This window comes from Stomoxys calcitrans, chromosome 2 (assembly GCF_963082655.1).
Source record: "Stomoxys calcitrans chromosome 2, idStoCalc2.1, whole genome shotgun sequence".
In the NCBI taxonomy this organism is placed as follows: Eukaryota; Metazoa; Arthropoda; class Insecta; order Diptera; family Muscidae; genus Stomoxys; species Stomoxys calcitrans.
The window spans coordinates 137,963,390-137,985,855 of record NC_081553.1 but is presented as its reverse complement, the minus strand read 5'-3'; the positions used below and the strand labels follow the sequence as shown (position 1 = coordinate 137,985,855).

Here is a 22,466-nt window from a genome sequence, read left to right as displayed (position 1 = left end):
ACAATGCACAAATGCTAATGTAATAAATGTCATCTGATCCCTGATTGAGAGGAGAATTTATAAAAAAACGCATGCATTAAGAATTCGTTCAAATTGAATCAAGAAGCCATATTGAACAAGGAACCTCGTTTCGATATTAATGGCCTCCCTTATGGTAGTGTATCCTGCTTCCAACTTCAACATTTTCATACGTTTTGTCAATTATCAGAGTGTTGTGTGCATGTATTTATAGAATAATGGCCATTGCATTGCTGACAGGGTGGTGGGTACATAGATTGGAGAAACTCAAGTGGATTTTTTTGTGTTTTGATATAAGCACCAGGGTCCTTGTGAGATAACATGACATGAATAGCATACGAAATTTTCAAAAGTGGGACGGCATGGTTATGAAATCCAACACAGCATAGCCAAGAAGAATTTCATGTTCGTTTGCAGCTATTCAGGAAACAGAATAAAAATACAATACAAACGGAAGGACAAACGGATGTTGAAGGGATAGGCTTAACAATGTTACCGGAGGTAGAGATTCTTTGCTGAAAGGTAGCATGAAAACGAAAAGCGAGAGGGTTTATGCGAGTGATGATGCGAAATAGGGAGCCGCAAGAGGCACTTAACCAGAAGTGAAAATATGAAAAACACCACACATCACAATGACAATGACATTGACAGCATAAGTGAAATAATAATAATGCTGTGACATTGTCTCGTCGATATTAAGGGCCGTAATGTCTCAAGGACTTGAATATAATCATCTTATACATTGAAAGTTAGAAGTTATGGGGACCGAGCGTAGTCAATATTTTGAACGATACATACTACAGTTGTATTGATATTTCATGGGATACTTGAAGCATATACTTGCTCACCTTTAGCTAAAAGTTCTTGATATTGCCAATGCCGATATTCGATAAGAAGTGTAGTGTATGGGTATCCGATTGAGCTTCTAGGATTTCGAACTAGATGGCTTAATACAAATTCTGTACATTTTACATAATAAAAGTGCAAATAGTTGAAAGGTTATATATTTGCCATCCATGCAGATAGAAAGGTGTTTGAAATACGTGTTTAATTTCTTAAAGTAGAATCAGTGAACTTTTAAAATGACATCGTTTTGATTGAGGTCCTGAAAATTTATTTGAGAAAATTAAAACCATTTGGTTCTTAAAGTTTCCTTGACGAGATGGATGAACAGTTGAAAACATATCTAGGAATTGGAAGGCGGACAAACTTGCAAGAACGGTAGACAGTAGGAAGCAGTAAGTACGTCTCTATTGATATTCCGAATGACAAATGGTCAAAAATGGCTTAAATATTTGAAGTATCCCAAATTGTTGTTTTTGTATTAAAATAAATACATTTGAGCCTAAAAATTGTGAAATGGCGAATATTCTTTATCCCCCATTTTAATAGGAAAACGCACCAAAAATACGAAAATGGGCCCCAAACGTTTTCTTTTTGTTCTCCATATACCTGTTTGGGGCATATTTTTATTTGGGATTAGGGATGCAATTTCATACCGCCTTAAAATTAATATCAGATTAGTATTCTACTCATAGTGTTTTCTTTTGAGTATCATATAGACTCAGTCATATAGTCTACTTGTCACTTAGAAGGCATTTTTGGGGTAGGGCCGTTATCTTACTCTTGGTCTCAAAAAATAATATCTGATTCATATTCTACTCGCAAAGACTTCCCATTTAAGACTCAGCATTTTTGTGGATGGGCCAATTATGTAAAAAACCGCTGTCTGTGAGCGCAAAAAGTTCGACCAAAATTTTATAAAAATTGGATAGAAAATATGCCATTTGTGCATGGAGTCAATAGAAATCACGTCTCATATATGCATTTTCTGAGCTCTTACCTCATTTGTTGCAAACGGTATATGACTTTGATTGTCCTTACAATAAAGTGTATGATCAAATAAACGTTTGCCTAAAAAAGGGGAAATGTCGGGTTTTTATACCCACCGCCATAGAATGTGGGCATACTAATGTAGTCATTCCGTTCGTAACACCTCTAAATATTGATCTATTCTTGATCGTCTCGACGTTCTCAGTCGATCTAGCGGTCGAACACGTTAAGCTAGCTGCTTGAAATTTTGCACAAATACTTGTTGATGAAGGTTATTAAGGATAGCAAATGGGCCATATCGGTTCAGATTTAGATATAGCTCCCATATAAACCGATCTCCCGATGTAACTTCTAGAGCCCCTGGAAGCCGTAATTTTTATCCGATTAGGCTAAAATGTCGCAGATAGTGTTCTGTAAATTCTTCCAAAATCGGTCTAAACTTGATATAAATCGGTCTATAACTTGATATAGCTCCCATATAAACCGATATTCAGATTTGACATGTTTTAGCTAAACTTTTTCCGTCCGTTTTAGCTAAACTTTTTCATATAGTGTTCTGTTATCACTTCCAACAACTGTGCCAAATACGGTCGGAATCTGTGAGCCCTTACAAGCAGCAATTTTTGTCCGATTTGGCTGAAATTTTGCATTTAGTGTTTTGTTATAACTTTCAACAACTGTACTAAGTAAAGTCCAAATGGGTCTATAACCTATTATAGCTCCCATATAAACAGATCTGCCGATTTGACTTCTTGAGTCCTTACAAGCCACAATTTTTGTCCTTTTTGGGTCGAATTTTGAATGCGGAGTTCTGTTACGACTTACAGTCTCACAATTATCCTTGTTCGGTTCCTAGAAGCTTTAATTTTTGCTGGTTTGAACTGAAGTTTGCTATGTAGAATAAAATTATGTTCTTCAACTAAATTTATTTTGTATACATTTTTAGTAGAATCCATGGTGGTGGGTTCCCAAGATTCGGCCCTTCCGAACTTAGCACGCTTTTTATTTGCTTTTAAATAAAACAAAAACAGTTGTGGATGTCAATGAAATTCTTTATTTCTGTGAAAATAGTTCGTTGCCTTTATTTATGGAACTCGATGTTTTTACATGGCCACCACGGCCACGCTTGCAGAAGTCCAGACGCTGAACCAAATTTTCAATGGTTTTCAAGCATAAATCGGCCGATAGTGCTGCAATTTCGATATTCGTACGAAGAAGTTCACGACGAATACGAATATATTAATATCAATTTCCTCGAACGGAATATCGAATTGATATTTTTAAATCCTTTCAATTATGAGGCGCCCATGTTCTCACTGATGTCTCCATACTCTTCCGTATTATGCACTACTCATTTCAAACATGATATCGCACACATTGCTGACCATGTCATGCATGTTTCGATAATGCAATACGAGTAAATGACTTAATTGAATCTAGACAACAATGAAACTCCACAAATTAATTGGTGTTACTAGTCCCAGCTACTTTAAAGGCACGGTAAATAAGCCAAATAAAGTAATTCCACAAATAATTGATCACCTATTAACACACTATTATTTATTAATAAATATTAAATATAGGCATACATTAACCTAACAAAGAGCAAGTAGTGAAAGGCAAATCAAAAACATGATTTCAACAAAGCGTACGAGTACGTGCAAAATGGCGTGGTAAACAAATATGGAAAAAGTGATAAGTTTTCCACACCAAAGCAAAATATTGTACTATGAGTTGAAGAAATATAGGCTAATTAAATGCCTATAAAAATCACCATTGCAGTCAACACTCTACCCTTTTGTCGAAGTGAAGTATCATAAATAAATAATTTTGTAATTGCGTTGTAAGTGATAGTATGACGTTCTTGGAAAGAGTTTCGAAAAAGGGAACTTCAAGCAAATTGACAGCAATCATTGAATGAATATTTAAATAGGTGGCCTCCTCCTAATCAAGCCTTTGGAAACTTGAAAACTTCTTTTAAGGTTTTACACAAGAGCCCATTGACTTTATGAAATCATACAATAATGAGTGGCATTCCACTTTATTACAATTGAAATAGCAATACTACGAGGTCCGAACTGTGTAGACTGAGATAGGTGGCAAATAGCTACAAAGTAATATACCGATCATCGAATATGGATATATGTTAGGGTCTTATAATTAAATGTTGAGACTTGGTACATAAAGTTAGAGTTTGTGTAGAAATCCCAACGCTTGATAAATTAAAAAAAAAAAAAATAGAAAAAATAAAATTCCATCTGCCCAAGAGGTGTCGCACTGCGGCACAACGTTCGGACTCGGCTATAAAAAGTACACCCCTTCTCATTGAGTTAAAACTTGAATCGAACAGCACTAATTGATATGTGAGAAGTTTTCCCCTGTTCCTTAATGGAATGTTCCTGGGCAAATTTGCATTAACATCTTCATGATAAAACTTACTTTACTGTAGTTGGCCATTATAGAACATTTGTTTCGCTAGCCAAACGTTGAATAGATTTCCAAGCGCCTCGATCTTCTGCGCTCCTTCTTCAATCTCTAACACCCAGTTACGAGATGTCTTTCTCCACTTGGTTATTCTATGGTCTTCCCATTTATGGTCGCCTTCAAAAGACTTCATCACTGGAGCTTCTTCATTCATTCTGACAAAGTAAAACATTACAAGTATAGTATTTAATAAAAGTTCCTTTTGTTCTAGCCAAAATTTAATTAATAAACTTCCGTTTGTATGGCCATCAGCTCTGTTTTGAGTATCATTTAAATTGAACTCAAATTTCCTCTTCAATATTTTATTAAAAAACCTTCTATTCTTTCTATTGGCGTATTTCTATCTCTTAAGACCCCATATTCCCACAAGCGGGAGTGGATTTGGTCCAAGAGTCTGGGTGCCGCCCACATCAAAGTGACGTGTAGGCCGTCCAGGACAATTTGGGACTAAAGACAATAGCCTTTTGGAGTGGAGTAGAACTATTGAAGTTGAAAGTTGAAGGACCTCTTACAATTAAGATATGTATGTGAAATGAAATAACAAACATGATAAACAAACTGAATATTGTGGGTTCGAGAAGGACCATGGTTTTGAAAGTCTTGATACTTGTAATCGTTTTTTTAATAATTAATATTTTTTAACCACTTTAAGATTTGGGGAAGCACACCGGGCAATGCTGATAATACATAAAAATTCTTCCTTAAAATAAGGTTTTTGTTTCAATATCAGATAATATGGCGGTCAAATATCCATATTTTCCAAATTTGTTCTGGTATTACATATAAATTGAGGATTTAATATACTTCCATCCTATGGTGGAAACTATCGGTTAGTTAAAGTTAAAAAGGGGTTGTAGATATTGATTGGCTCCATGTCTTTTGGACGTACACCAAAGCCAGTAATCGGCTTGTTGTGCGCTCTAAATACTAAAAAGTAATCGAGGAAAAAATCCATATCAGTAATTCGGGAATGGTGAAAGATTTAGGGGTCGATTGTGGATGGCAACTCAACTTTATTGGCGTTGCCAAAAGATAAAATCATGTAATAAAAATTAGTTTAAAGTTGAACATTTTTGTCAGTTTCATTCGATGCCAGTGTTTTGAACGTTCAGCTACTAAGTAAATTGTAAAAATGTTTGCAATTTAATGCAGAAATGGACATTCCTATAGCAAATATGCACGTTGGCAACTCAACAGAAGTTGGGTTGCCAACCATAATCGACCGATTAAAATTTATTTCATGATAAAAACATAATTTTCAAAAAAATACTAGATTGAAAAAAAGTTTTAGGGATAATTTTAAAAGACATTTATTTTCACCACGGTTTGCATAAGACCCTCATAAATTGGTATTTTTCTGTAAGTTGCTCCAATGGCACTAAAGAATCTTCATATGCATGTACATAAGTACTGACGGCCAAACTAGTGTCCACTTCAAAATCGAGATATGAATGAGCGACAACATGAACGGGTTCAAAGAGTTCAAATTAATTACCATTTATGAGTAGTGGAAGCCTACATTGTCTTATTGCCAATGGGTTTTTAACGGAGTGTAACGTCTTACTTAGGCCAGTAACTGACAGTTGGACATGTATCATAGTATGGGACTGTGCAAAGCCTTCTGGGGATCTTTTCGATGGCGTTTATGCCTTTTTTTATTTAAAGTTTCTTTTTTTATTGTCTCTTTTAAAATGTTGGTCAAACCTTCATTCCCATTCACTCATGCAACCTCTTGTGTGTTATATGGTACTGGTGTAACAGTCCATTAGACAACATTAAAGGTTAAAGTATAACATAGAACAACAGTGTTGACATACTTTTAATAATACTCTCATGCTGTCGATTAATGGTGGCTTTTCTTAAGCATGACAGACGTAGCAAGAGAGTGAATGAGAAATACACTTTGTCAGATTGATGGACACATGAAAGGGCAAACAGACAGCGAGACAGTTTGATTATCGGACGTTGTCAAATAGTTCACTCAAATAAAAACAGCCTGCAACAAGTGTTTATATAATATTCCAAAAATAATAAGCGACCACATCTAAAGATCCAAAAATGAAATGTATTTCACACATAGACACTCATGCTGAAAATAGTACATACACGGTTATACACTCAGAAAGTGAGTTTATTACGTATTACACGCTAGTTCATGACATTGACCCACATTCAGTTAAAATCGCTAAAAGAAGTAGAAATTTAATTTTATGCAAATACAACTATTTTATTATGAGAACTGTTGGAATAGCTTACAACTCAGGTGGAGCTAGTAATTTTACGCAAACGAATTTCTTTGGAACAAACAATAATTATACCAGAACACGTGTGGAGGTCAGCATGTCCGCCTATTACGCTGAACGCATGGGTTCAAATCCTGGCGAGACCATCAAAGAAAAAAATTTTTCAGCGGTGGTTTTCCCCACCGTAATGTGTCGCACTGCGGTACGCCGTTCGGACTCGGCTATAAAAAGGAGGACTCTTATCATTGAGCACAAACACTAATCGGACTGCATTCATTGATAAGTTTGCCCATGTGGTGGGATGTTCTTAGTGGAATGTTCATTTTTTGTTCTGCTGAGAATCAAAACTGTGTTCGATTCATACCATGATTGTGTGTTCACAAACGCCTTACTTTGCAAATTTGTCAATGAACATTTGTTAAGGAATAGTGGGGATACTTCTCTCATATCAATGAGTACTGTGCGTTACAATTTAAGGCCAAATAATAAGGAAGTTCTCTTTTATTGCCGATTTTGAACGGCTTGCCGAAGAGCGACACTTCTTAGTAGTGAAGTTTATAAGGCTAATTACCAAAGGTAAATACCTCACCATCGATGAAAAATTTGTCCGATGTTCTCTTCGGTTTGTACCCAGGCATTCAGTGTAAAAGAGGGAAGATGCTTACCTCTGAGCTACGGTGGTCCCCACAGGGGTCTATGTACAATATTTTAAGAGTTATTTAAACTTAGGGATGATATCATAGCGGGCGGTACATAAAATTTACAACACAGGTTCACCAAGTCATCCCCTCACGTTGCCAATATTTTCAACACCACTGGTGTCTGATTTTGTAACATATTTTTCTATCAGTACGGCCGAACTTTAGGCGCGTTTACATAATACTAGACAAGACAAATGCTCTTAAAAATAATACAAAAGAACCTCTTCATTTATCCAATGTGGATTTATATTTTTATCTTTTTCTTGATAATATAAAAAAGGAATTAAATTTTTTTTAATGGCCATTATTTTCTTCATATGATTGAATGGGTGGTTGAGTGTATGATATGTTGTGAACTTGAAAATGGGAAAATGTAGATATATTTTGGGAAATTCATTGCTTTTATGCCATTATACCAGATTCTCTACAGTAATTTGTCATGGAAATGTTTTGGGGAGTAGGTACACTTGAGAAAATTGAAGTAAGCGGGTTTAAAATTTATAAAAATCTCCCAGATTGAGGAAGGCTTCATGGCATACATACCATATAAAATCTAAAAATGTATTTAACAACAATTGTCATAACACAACAAGCCCATGGGCTTATGTTCTTGTGCACGTACACAAATATCTGCAATAGTGTGTCTATTTGCCCGCAACTGCTTTTCAACTGAATGGAAGCAACATATATTTTTCCAAGTGCATTAAAATGTTGTCTTGTTAACAAAAGAAAAACTTAAGAAATAAATTTCAATCAGTTTTCGGCGTATAAAACAAATGATGAGTGAGATATCATATTCTGTGTTTATTATCTAACACAAGGTTGCTGGAATCGGATAGTGACAGTGAAAAATCGAGATTTATGCATACCCCACGACAGACTAAAGAGAAATCCATAAAAGAGGGCCGGAAAACCATTACCCACAACACCAATCGAGAGACTTCATTAACAAACTTTTAAGGAAATTTTCGAGCAGTTTATGTGTAACAGTACAAAAACGCCATTAAAATTAAAATGAAAAATCGAAAAATTTAATAAACTACGGGATGGTTTTCTTTTCTTTTCTTTATTAATTATTTTCCTAAGAGAAAACAAAAGAAAATCTCTGGACGAAACTAAGGCAGTGTCGAGAGGAAAAGATGCACATCTTTTTGTTTCTTTTTCTGTTAAGTTGAGTTCAGTTTATTTCAATTCAGCTCATTTCATATTTTCTTAATGAATTTCAATCGATATGCATCAGCATTTTTCTTGTTGTTGCCAACAACATCTGGTTTAAAGTATAGTTCTGTATAGCTTTGCTGGCGGGGCTGGGAAAAGACTATTAGCAGCAGCAGAAGCATCAATTTGTTTTGTTTCACGATGCCTTCCTCGCTTACCAAACCAGCATTTGCCCCTTTTGATAGCGTCTATCGTTTCGTTCCTTTGTCTTTTATACTGTATCAAATTTAATAAAAAACAAGTAAAAGCGTGCTAAGTTCGGCCGGGCCGAATCTTATATACCCTCCACCATGGATCGCATTTGTCGAGTTGTTTTCCCGGCATCTCTTCTTAGGCAAAAAAGGATATAAGAAAAGAGTTGCTCTGCTATTAAAACGATATCAAGATATGGTCCGGTTCGGACCACAATTAAATTATATGTTGGAGACCTGTGTAAAATTTCAGCCAATTCGAATAAGAATTGCGCCCATTGGGGCTCACGAAGTAAAATAGAGAGAACGATTTATGTGAGATCTGTATCGGGCTATAGACCGATTGGATTTGATAGGATAGGATTTGCGCCCTCTAGAAGCTCACGAAGTCAAATCCCCAGATCTGTTTATATGACAGCTATATCAGGTTATGGACCGATTTCAACCATACTTGGCACAGTTGTTGGATATCATGACGAAATACTTCGTGCAAAAACTCATTCAAATCGGATAAGAATTGTGCCCTCTAGAGGCTCAAGAAGTCAAGACCCAAGATCGGTTTATATGGCAGCTATATCAGGTTATGAACCGATTTGAACCATACTTGGCACAGTTGTTGGGTATCGAAACAAAACACGTCGTGAGAAATTCCATTCCAATCGGATAAGAATTGCGCCCTCTAGAGGCTCAAGAAGTCAAGATCCAAGATCGGTTTATATGGCAGCTATATCAAAACATGGACCGATATGGTCCATTTACAATACCAACCGACCTACACTAATAAGAAGTATTTGTGCAAAATTTCAAGCGGCTAGCTTTACTCCTTCGGAAGTTAGCGTGCTTTCGACAGACAGACGGACGGACGGACGGACAGACGGACGGACATGGCTAGATCGACATAAAATGTCGCGACGATCAAGAATATATATACTTTATGGGGTCTCAGACGAATATTTCGAGTAGTTACAAACAGAATGACGAAATTAGTATACCCCCCATCTTATGGTGGAGGGTAGAAAAAATCTTTCATATGTCGTCTTTTCATAAAATACAACAACAATATCACTTTGCTTCATAAATAGCAAAAAAATGTAAACAACGAATTCAATTCAATTCAAGGGGCAAAGCTAATTTGTCCAAAACGCAGGAAAAGAATTCGAATGTCGATTTTTATGATTTTGTATATTAAAGCGCTAGATTAGGTAAGAGTGATGGACGCGCATAAGAAATTCGGCTACAAAGGTTCTCATATTATAGCGCAACTACACTCAGTAATCTTTAAAGTAAGAAAACTGCTATGGAACATTGAACGGTCCTGAGTCTTCGTGGAAAACTGTGACTTCCAAAAGAACGCCACAGCCATTACGGTAGGGAGAGAAGATCGCTGAAAAGATAAGAAGCCGCCCCCTTACGCCAGAGTGACAAGAAAGCCCAGCAGCAACGAGCTGACATATTTATTCATCGATATCAGCAGTGCATCCGGTAGGATTCCACCAGATCATCGGTTATCGAGCGAATTTTCGAACATGTGTGGTACTCTGAAGACGGTTCACCCATACAAGTTATTAGCTGCGAGTAAAGAGGGATGCTGCACTTTGCGTCAGCAGATTGTAATGATACTATCAAAAAGCTCGTTGAAAGTGTCCACACTCCCTTGGAGGGTGCGAGGCTCGACCTGGTGAGAAAGATGGACATCCACAAGCTCTTAAAGGCGACGGTCCTCGTCAAGGGATGGGGCAGCAAATTCGCGACGGAACGCATGGTGAAATTCTTAGGCAAGCAAAACCAAGGTTTGGTTGCGGAGAATTGGTGGTCTTCCACAGGGAGGAGAAGGAGGAAGGAAATCTCCTTGTGGTGGGGATTGATCAAGACTAAAGGCATAGCGTACTACGGGACCAAGGCTGTCTTTTTTATGGTTGGGAAGACTAGGATAGGCTGTGCATTGGCAAAAGACTAAATACCGCCTAACGAACATGGGGTCGACGGTGAGACCATCACCAAATTTTTCAATAATGGAAGACAGGGATAAGCCAAAATTGAGGTCGAGTATGAGGCCATGTTGCCAGCGGCACAGTCTTGGATTGACGGAACTCTGGTATTGCCATCTGGAAGTTCATACTACGCAGATGGATCAAAGCTAAAATACAGAGTGGGCCTCAGGGTATATATTAAGAATCCGGGGACTGAAATCTGTTTTCGTCTGCTTGACTATTAGACGATCCTGCAGGCAGAGATTCGGGCGATCACGGAATGCGTGACGTAATGTGGTGTGTGAACATATTTACGGATAGTAAACTAGCCATCAGGGCAATAACAACTAGGACAGTGGGGTCGTGAACGGTCCCAAAAGATGCGGTTAGTAGGAAAATAGCTGCGGTAAGTGATGGCTTGTGGGGAAGATGGTGAAACCTTGGAGCATTTCCTATGTCATTAAACGGCTTTCGCGGCTAACAGACACCGGCATTTAGGTGGGAACACAATGCCGGTCATGAACCAACATAAGGGTGTGCTATGGAAAATAGTTTGGTATTTTGAAAGTAGTACGGAATTCTTGACTAAGTTGTTCTTTTAGTATATAGAGCGCACAAGAAGTCGATTAATGGCTTGTTAGGTGTATGTCCATAGTGTCATGGGCGGATTAAAATATTTAAGGGATGAAATACTTTAAGGGTTTTCAATAAGTTTGACACGTCAATGAGGTAATGTGCATATCGAACAGACAGGTATAACTCTTCGTTATTTCGTTCGTAACGTCTCGAAATAATAGAGTTATCCGCTTTCAATTTTGCCCAAGTACTCCTTATTGATGTAGGTCGGCGAAAACTGTAAATTAGAGTCTACGCGTGAGCTGTCGTGTCATGCGTGGATCATGTGCCTGAGTCCCGTGATTCGTGAGCGAAATTGAATTAAATTTCCTCGTGTGTAAGTGAAATCATGCTCACGGCACTGATCTATGAGACTAATGAGAAAACCACTCCTCACGCGACGCTCACGACTTAAATTTTGTTTTCTCGTGTGTGTGAGTGAAAAATCATTCACGTACACCTACTGTAAATGGGCTAGCCAGGCCATGTTTAGATATTCTTCTGATACCAACCGATTTCCAGATTGGACATCTTACGCACCTGGAGATCCTTTCCAATACTCAGAACATTGAATTTAACCTACATGCAGAGCACTTTCTGAATCTGTCAAAAACCTGGCACAGTGGCTCCTTTATAAACGAACGTTAAGATGTGGTTGTTCTAGCAAGACTTGTCCTTCATTTTATTAACTTCAAAATACGTACTAAGAACAGTTCAAATCTGTCGATTACCTACTTAGTTGGCTGGAATAGTCCAGGCGAGTAGCATATATTGTATTGTGTGTTGTGAGACATGCTTACTCGCACCTGCATCTGGTATAATCTTCTCCAACAGGATATTAAAGAGATCACCCGCTAAGCTGTCTCCCTGAAACCTCGTTTGCTATTGAACGGTTGGGAGAGTTTAATTCCTATTTTAATTGAAGAACGTGTGTCAGATATCGACATCCAGCAGGCCCTATCAATTGCAAGTAAATCTGTAAACAAGGTGTCTGTGAAAAGTTTTTATTGCACGGTATCATAGTAGTTCGTTATTGTGAAATCATTATTTTAAATCATATTCGGCAATATAAATAATTTTAAAGAAACAAAATATGTTTATTTTTATTGAGTTTTATAGAATCATTCTCCTTTGCCTTCCTATACAGAAACTTGTTTTGGAATAACTGCTACGTATATAACATTACAATATTTCTTTTCATTAACTCTTAAAGTGCAATTGGTTTGACTTGGATTGGATTATTTTTATGCTTTTGCCCGCTTTATGCTTTCAGTTGTTCGTATATTTCATTAAATCAATGATTAATTACAAATTTTCAGCGTTTTAATCAAAACTTATGACATTTTTATGTTTATTTGGACTTGTTTGTTGTAACTGCGTCCGCGATGATTTCTGGTAATCTTTAATTTCATTTCATTTTCCGTCTGTGGCAGCGACGTACTGGTAGCCTCACATCTCGCATCACTTAATGATGAATGTTTTGGATATTTTTCATGGGGCTTTTTGATTGCCGTCACTGCTTGTCGTTTTACTGCTGCTGGTGGGCTCTATACATATTCTTCTATTGTTTGGGACGGTATAAATATTATTTATGATCCAATTAAAAACATGTCGTCATTATTGTAATTTATTTATTGCTCTGTAATGTACCATAGACAGCGACAGTAATAGTAAGAGCAACCATATCGCTCTTTTTTCTACTTCTACCGTTTTGTAGCGTTTTGCGAGAACGTTCATTGTTTCTTTTATGACAAGAAGACAGATAAACTGGCAAACGGACGAATACTGTCAAGACGATTTATGAAAAATTCTTCTTTTTGACTGTCGAAAAAAATGAACCTCAGACGGAATTCTAGGGGAAATAACTTTGTTTATTCGATTTGTATCTATAAATATTTTTTTTATTGCTAAATAAGTGGAAGCTATTTGAGTAGACTTTTAGTGACCACTTAACTTGAAAAAAAGCTTTAGACTCTTGAAATACAATATGGCGTAACTGAGTACTTAATTCACGCATTTTTCTTACACTTATGGCTATCCAACAAATTTAATAGATATTTCTTCTCTTCTTGTTAATAAGACGAAATAGACAAAAGTTAGTAAAAGCATTTTGTCTGTGCGGCTGTGTCCACAAACAAGACGTCCTTTGGAATATATAAAAGTTGCTGGATTTTGAAGCATCGGCCACCAGACCACAACATCATATATCATTTTAAGTCTGGCAGCTACTGTATACATCCATTGTATGACATGCGGTTAAAACTTTCAACTTTTGCCAATGGCCCTCTTGCTGGTCGCATTTTCGCCAATAACATTGGCTGGTAAATATATGTTACTTTAAACTAACTAAGAAGTTCAATGGCAAAACATCTCTCGATGAACAATACAACTAAAAGCGTTTTAAATTCGGATTGGCTGAATCTTACATACCCTCCTCCATGAATCGCAAGTTCTTTGCTTTTTTTACGGCTTGGGCAATACTAAGCATGGATGTTTGTATTGCCCATTTGGTGAGATATTGTCATAACAATATCTCACCAAATCGTTTTGGAGCTCAAGAAATCAAATTGGGAAGTCGGTTTACATGAGAGCTATATCAGATTAAAGATCACACTGGGTGTAGATGTTGGAAGTCATACCAAGACGCCATGTGCAAAAATTCATTGAAATAGGATAATAGCAGTTCGAGAAGTATAATCAGGCGAACGGTTTATATAGGAGCTGTACCTAAACGTAGACCGATTTGGATAATATTTAGCTACACACTATGTGCAAAATGTTAGCAAAGACGGATAATAATTGGGAACTCTAGCGGCTCAAAATATCAAATGGGGATTTATATCAGATTAAGCACCATATATCATACCATATACCGTACATTGGTATATATAATAAAAGGCTTAACAAAATACTATGTGAAAATCTTCAGCGGAAAAGAATGAAAAATGGCCCCCTCTAGGGGCGCTATAAATCATATCGTGAGATCGTTTTATATGGGAGCTACATCTATTTAGTGTAAAAGTTTTAGAGTCCAGCCTCACTCCTTTGAAAGTTGTCGAGCGATCTTGGTTGAAAAGAGGTTTCGGATATTAATCCGCCCATGCCACCCATGCCACACCTAAACCAGTAATCTGCAAGTTTTGCGCTCTTAATACTAAAAAGTAAAGTTGATACTAACAATCGTGCCCACTTTCTCCCCGACTATCCCCTTATAGTCATATAGGCGGATCGCGAAGACCATGAATGACTCGCTTGTGTCAGCAGGTCCGGTTGGACCTCCGAACTGGTTGCACTAAGGAAGGGTTTCAGAAAACTCTTCAACAGTACAAAAACCACAAGTATCAAAATTTCCCATTTACATACGATTCATCATTTTTGCTATCGCACTAGTATGTTATTTTTGTATGATATAACCTAAAAATGTGAGGGTAAGTTGATTTTTTTTATGGCTACAAATATGTGAGAAGGCTGTTTATATCATAAAGTTGTGAAAACAATTAAATTTGGGGTTGATTTCATTCAACTGACAACAAAAACAGCTGATTTATTTATGTTTTTGTCAAAAGGACTAGAGCAACGCTCTAATCGAAAAAATAACAGTGCTTTAACAACAACTTTAACTATAACAAAATTTGACACGTCATAGGACAAGAACATGTAGTGTGATGGCACTTTTAGAAACAAACACCTCCGGGGAGTTTACCGAAAATTAGGCGGAAAATATTGTTTCCCGAATTATGAAAGATAGAGAAGCGAGACGTATTTAGGTCTAGCTACCGATATAAACTAACAGATAATAATTTATTTTTATTACAGTAGCTTTATGGATTAGCATTGGGGAAGCAAACTGAACAGAAAGACATTTATCTATTATTATTATTTATAATTAGATCAATGCTTAAGAAGCCGTTATGCCATTAATATGCATATTTGATCATTCATAAGATTATATACTGCAGCTGTCAGACCTATAATTCTATATGTTGTTGTGGTCTGGTGGACGGCGCTTCAAAAGTCCCACCTGCTGTTCAATACTCAGCCGGATCCTAAGGATGGCATGCTTGTATATCACAGCTGCATTAAAAACGACACGATTGTCTGATAAACTAAATTTAATGCTACACCTAATGCCTCTGGAAATTGTGGCTAGACAAATTGCTGCGACCACTGCTGTGAGGGAGCTTTCCCTTTGGTTATACGGCGTCTAAGGACACTGTGTTATCCTTGAAAAAAATGCACGATTTTCCAGGCAGTGAGGATTACACATTGCCTGAGCAGCTTTTCGATAAAAAGTACTGTACCACCATTCCTGACAGAACTCATTGGAACTACAATATCCCTGGTAATAGGGATATACGGAACAAACAAACCGAGTCCCATATATCCGTGATTGACTAATGTGTTTATTTTGGACGTTTTATGGGGGTGGGGTGACCCCCTATACTTCGACATGAATTTGTATGCCAGATTCGTTATTTACTCCCGCATACTTTTCATTTGATACCCATATTGTATCGGTTCACACTTGATTTTGGATGGTGTTTTTGGGGTAACGTTATCAATAAATTATAAAGCCTATTTCTACTTCCTGACCATGTTCGTAATCTACTCCCGAATACCTTTCATTTGAATCCCATATTGTTATGATCGTCAAATAAACCTATTTTAATGGGGTTTTGGGGCTGGGACGGCCCCCAGGTACTTGGACCCAACATTTATTATGAAATTCGTACTCTACTTTTGAATACCTTTCATTTGAATCCCATATTGTTTCGATCGGTCCCCTTTAATTTTTGGGTAGTACTTTTGTGGTAAGGGGAGGGTCGCCCCCTCCCGATATCAAAAAATTATATAGCCTTCGTTTCCTTCCACACCAACCTACACAATCTGTGAAAATTCCAAGGTAATCGGTTCAGCCGTTTTTGAGTCTATACGGAACAAACAAACAAACACAAATTGATTTTTATATATAAGATTGTGTTCCTTGAGCCGTGTGTAATACACCTTCCAATAAACTGGCGCTCTTTTACGTTGCGCTTTGAAATGCATTCATTCAGTGACCTTTGAAAATAGTAGAAAACGAGGATCTTTTATAATGCTTGTCTTGTCTCTTTTACTAAGTATAAAATTTCAGAAAAAGCTTAGCTCAATTTTTTTTGGGATCCACAAATTTAAGCAACTGATTGTTTAAAAAAAAACAATTCTAATTTTAATTCCAGTAAAATATTTTGATTACCATTTGAAATGTACTCGTACGCACAACAAAGGCACCGACACTGTCATACAGATAAACTTTTGTAAATACAATCAGCCAGTGCTGTGCTGTACGAGTAAATGCATTGGCTTGTTGCTGGACGGCATGCATTCACGACGAGGGTAGACAACTTTAAATGTGTCAACACTTGCGATGACATTTGACAATTGTCATTATTTTGTGACTGTTGGGTTGTTTCCAAAAAATCTGTTTGTGTTTAGTTAACAAACGGAGAGTAAATAAACAAAATTAAAATACAGCAAGTCATAATTGAATAAAATAACGAATGTCAATATTTATTACAAGAAAAAGCAAAAACATGAAAAACAATGCAATCTCCCATTACAAAGGGGCGGCGTAGAGGGGATTCGAAGTTGTTAGAGATAATCTTTGACTTTTTGTGAATTCTGATAAAACTTCTTGCCGTCCAGTTGAAGTTTTTTAAAGGCTGCAGCACAGCACAGCCTGCCACACACTCTCGAATATTTATTAAGTGACAGAATTTTTAAATTATCTTTGGCCAAAGTTAAATTAAAGCCATAAAATTGTTGTGTGTATTCTTCGGTCACCGCCATAAATTTTCACCACTAAACAATCAGTGCCGTTGCATTTTAAACTGTTGCCGTTTGATGATAATGATTTATGACCAGTCTTTGAGGCAAATAGGGCGCAGGCGCAACAATTATTGCACCGCTTTTGTGTGCATGGCATTTGTTGAGGACGACACATGAAACGGATATGGAAACTTTAAATCAAATTCAAATCAATTGGAAATTGGAAATGATCATTTGTAGTCGTTTTTCTATTGATTGTCAATGAATGAATTAACCATGCATACAACAAAAGGCACACAAGCCCAAAGAAAATCGTATTCCGAAGAAATTAATCGAAATCGTAAAATGTCACTTAACGAGCAAATTGTCGGGATTTGTATTTTGTTCGTGCAAGCGTGTGTGGGCTAGGCTCCACCGCCGGCACCAGTCCCACCACCCTTCTCCTTCCCACACATGAGGGAATATTGTTTGTAGTTGTCTTCACGGAATAGCAATAAAATTGTAAAGCCATAACATAAAATTGGAAAATAATCCATTACCATAGCCACAGCCACAGCCATAAAAAGGAAAGTAGTGGGAATTTGACAAAATCGTAGAAAAGGGGAAACACATACAACATGAGAAGCATATCTTCAAACGAGGTCAAGTCCTACATTTCGCTTGTAAGAAAATTAGAATAATCAATTTTGTGGACTCCCATCCCAAAAAATTATTAAACAGATTCCGAATATTCAAAACAAAATTGAGGTTGCTAAGAAAAGAGACACAGTCGTATAAAAACCAATTTTTATACTATTTGATATAACAAAAGGTATTAAAAATAAAATATCGTTATGCACAAATCGTCCACTCAGACACAATACTCGTACACTTGTGAAAGGGGTTTCTTCAATTGTCGAAGCTCTCCTGACCAGTGTTGCAGTAGGTAGGTTTTTATCTTCTTGGTGGGTTGGTAGGCTGACCTCAATTCACCTCATAAATATCATACCACCAATACGTAAATACCAAGTTAATTACAGAAACAAGTAAAAGCGTGCTAAGTTCGGCCGGGCCGAATCTTATATACCCTCCACCAAGGATCACATTTGTCGAGTTGTTTTCCCGGCATCTCTTCTTAGGCAAAAAAGGATATAAGAAAAGAGTTGCTCTGCTATTAAAACGATATCAAGATATGGTCCGGTTCGGACCACAATTAAATTATATGTTGGAGACCTGTGTAAAATTTCAGCCAATTCGAATAAGAATTGCGCCCATTGGGGCTCACGAAGTAAAATAGAGAGAACGATTTATATGGGATCTGTATCGGGCTATAGACCGATTGGATTTGATAGGATAGGATTTGCGCCCTCTAGAAGCTCAAGAAGTCAAATCCCCAGATCTGTTTGTATGACAGCTATATCAGGTTATGGACCGATTTCAACCATACTTGGCACAGTTGTTGGATATCATGACGAAATACTTCGTGCAAAAACTCATTCAAATCGGATAAGAATTGTGCCCTCTAGAGGCTCAAGAAGTCAAGACCCAAGATCGGTTTATATGGCAGCTATATCAGGTTATGAACCGATTTGAACCATACTTGGCACAGTTGTTGGGTATCGAAACAAAACACGTCGTGAGAAATTCCATTCCAATCGGATAAGAATTGCGCCCTCTAGAGGCTCAAGAAGTCAAGACCTAAGATCGGTTTATATGGCAGCTATATCAAAACATGGACCGATATGGCTCATTTACAATACCAACCGACCTACACTAATAAGAAGTATTTGTGCGAAATTTCAAGCGGCTAGCTTTACTCCTTCGGAAGTTAGCGTGCTTTCGACAGACAGACGGACGGACGGACGGACATGGCTAGATCGACATAAAATGTCACGACGATCAAGAATATATATACTTTATGGGGTCTCAGACGAATATTTCGAGTAGTTACAAACAGAATGACGAAATTAGTATACCCCCCATCTTATGGTGGAGGGTATAAAAATCGCCGGGAATAACTCAAAACTAATTCACTTCATGCCGTTTCTGTGTATTTGTTAGGAGTGCAGCATAAAACCATGGATGTTACTGTTAAAAGGGGTCTCACTACTTCAAATTTCAGAAAAAAGGCGTAAGTTTCGATATTGAGTGTTAAGGGATCTCTTCCAAATTTCGTAAATCAGGGTAGGAAATGCGGGTTTTGTGCGTACAATGCCTTCAGTCGGAAAACAGGCATATTTGGCAGCTGCATACAAATATGGCCAAATCTGGTCCATTCAACTCAGTGTAACGAGTTGGGAGAGATCGCTTTATCCAAACTCGGGACTAGGCACTCATTGAAATTGGGTCAGAAATACGACATTATAGACTGAAGATTTCTCATCGGGAGATCAGTATAAAGGGTTTTATATAGGCCATTTTTCTTCCCACCACCATAGAATGGGTGTATACTAATCTAGTCATTCCGTTTGTAACACCTCGAAATATTCGACAAAGACAAACAAAGTGGCTTAAAATACACGCTATACCACATTTTTGGTTTGTAGAACTTTTGGTAGGTTTTGGTCTGGTTTGGTAGGATTTTTCTTAAATTTCGGTAGGAAATAATTTTCCTGAGTGGCAACATTGGTCCTGACATGCGTTTTTAGGTGTGCTACAGTGTTGCATGCGCGTTAAGAGCGTGGGTGAGGAACGATAGGACCACGAAAATCCTATGGGGAGATCTGGATCGTAAGAAGACGAGGCTTTACTGAAAGGAAGTAAGAAGGAGGTCGATTATGCAAAATCGGTGCGGCAAGTGATAGCATTTGTACCGCATGTGGAGAAGACTATGAGGCGTTGGAGCATTTCCAATGTCATTGTCCGGCTTTCGCGGCTAACAGACACCGGGTCTTAGTTGGGGACACAATACCGGACATCGATTTTTTTCGAGGTAACTTTTTAGTATTTAGAGCGCACAATGAGCCGATGACTGGCTAAGGTGCATTTGCATAGTGGCATGAGGCGGATTATTATCTGCACTCTCTTTTCAACCTACACTCAGACGCGATGGCGCGAAGAACTTTCTTAACAGAGCACGCATTTAGATAATAAAATTCAATAATTTGCAAGCGATGTTCGTTTGTAAGACGATTAATTTTTAAATCATAGACCAAACTGAGATGCTTGACGGCGCAACAAAACACGAAATGGACACGAGCTGTTTAAACTAGTGTTCCCAAAAAGATCATAGCTAAAATATCACCCTTTATTTTATTTTTTCTTCTAAAAACCCCTTCATAACTAAGCAGCAGAAATTTTCAGCAAACAACAGACTTTTCAGCATCAGCCTGCTGCTTTGAAATTGCAGCACTACTACTATAATATCAGCATAACTTATAATATTCAGCAAACTTTTTTCTACGAGTGTACAGAGTATGCTCTCTCTCTTAGATTTCTTTAAGGTGATTTTTTTAACTAAAAATATTTGCTTTTTCTATTTTCAGGTAAGTAACTGCTTATATTGAAATCCAATCATCTGTAATATCGTAAGTACATAATATTGGGTTGCTCAAAAAGTAGTTGCGGATTTTTTAAAAGAAAGTAAATGCATTTTTATTAAAACTTAGAATCAACTTTAACCAAATATACTTTTTTTACACTTTTTTCTAAAGCAAGCTAAAAGTAACAGCTGATAACTGACAGAAGAAAGAATGCAATTACAGAGTCACAAGCTGTGAAAAATTTTTCAACGCCGACTATATGAAAAATCCGCAATTACTTTTTGGGCAACCCAATATATGTCAATTTAAGAAAATGGACTGCATTTTGCAAGTGTACTCAAAGTAACCAAATTTTTTGAGAACAAATCACATCTCAGTTCCTTTTTCATTATTTATGCGTTATTTTATAGAAATCTAGTTCTAGGGAAAGGCTCCTTCTGACAAAATATTTCACATATCTTGTTTGTCCCTCAACGTATGTGCTTTAATATTCGAGTTGATAACGAGATTGTAGTTTCATGATTTTGGTGTGGGTGGTATTACTTTAAATTGTTTAATTTTCGATTAATTAATTGATAGAAGCAATCTATCCATCGAATGTTAGTTTTTGGTAACTTTTGAAACATATGGTTCGCATAAAGAAGCTACAAGCCGTTACCTTAGACCCGCTTGTGCCCCAGTGCAACCAATGCCACAACTTGTATGCAACCATTCAGGTACAGCTGCAGATTTCCTTGTCATCGCTCTATGAAAATATCCACTTTATGAGTTGACGGAATATGGCAGCGATAAATTTTGATTGATATGCTACTGCCGCCGATGTATGGTCTTGTCATGGCGTGGCGTGGCCTGCTGCTGTTCGAAGCTACTGCTATGGCAATTGCCACTGTACGACGCGAATACTTCAACAAAATACTTCAGCTATTTTAGATTGTATGGTCATGCAACATGACGTTCCAAGCATCATCAAGGTTTTTGTTTCTTGTCCCTCACACTCTTTGCTTTTTTCGCTCTTCCTTTGCTGCGGTGCTGAAGAGGCTAAAGAAGTATCCGTTGGTCATATGGGCAGGTGTATGTGGAACGCGTTCTACGTTTCTATGCTTTCCGCTAAAAGGTTTCCATAATATACCATAATGTTTTGTTTTTTGCTCAGGCAAGCCATTGCGGCAACAGTTAATTTTAAAACTTCCGCATTCTGCTGTGTCGAGTTGCACATGCAACTACGATAATGATTTGAAATCATAAAAGGCCACACCGCCCCAATACCTATCCATCAAAATGTAACCATAATTTGAAGTGACGATGTTAGGAAAACCCAAAGCCACCAACCAAAGGCAAAAGGGGGTAATCACAATGTTGTCTAAACTTAAGTTTGGTAGAGAGTGTTCTTAAGTTGTCTTGTTTCGACACAAATTTAGAATCAACATCAAGGGAATTTTTGGCATATTGACCTGACCATACGGACCGACCCATGTTGAAGTCTGAAATTTATTCCCCCTTTTAATTCTTGCTGTCTGGTTCGATTGGCTAGTGTTGTTTTGTTTTTAAATTCCGGCACAATTTCTTTTTAGTTTCAAAGATTTTTGAGTTTCCTCGTTGACCAAATTAAAACATTTTCTTTTCTTGGGGGTTTCATTTCTTTGTCATTGAAGTTCTTTTTTTGTGGTTGTTTGTTTAAAGTGAAAGGTCCATTGTTTGTTCCATATTATATTGCTCCCTCCACTCTTGTGCTTGTGCAGAAATGTTAAATTCTTTTGTATAAAGTTGCGATCATGGTTTCACTTTGTGTCACTTAGATTGAATAGACTTCCAGCGGGGGAGGAATATTAAGCAAGTATGACCATTGTTAGGGTTGTTTGCAAAACGAATAATCGTTCGTAGTTGGTTTATGGGTATTCGGCCAAAAATAATATTACAGATTTAC

The 22,466-nt window shown here is 37.3% G+C and overlaps 1 protein-coding gene and 1 long non-coding RNA gene across 2 annotated transcripts in view; one reads left to right on the top strand and one right to left on the bottom strand.

Moving 5' to 3' along the window:
- LOC106090035 (serine-rich adhesin for platelets) overlaps nucleotides 1–22,466 on the top strand; it is a 267,366-nt gene that overhangs the window by 74,804 nt on the left and 170,096 nt on the right. The gene's annotated exons all lie outside the window — the stretch shown is intronic.
- LOC106090038 (uncharacterized) lies at nucleotides 12,347–13,052 on the bottom strand. Its single transcript, XR_001221742.2, has 2 exons — nucleotides 12,924–13,052; nucleotides 12,347–12,834 (listed from the first exon to the last, which is right to left on the bottom strand). It is a non-coding gene; the product is annotated as an uncharacterized LOC106090038 (long non-coding RNA).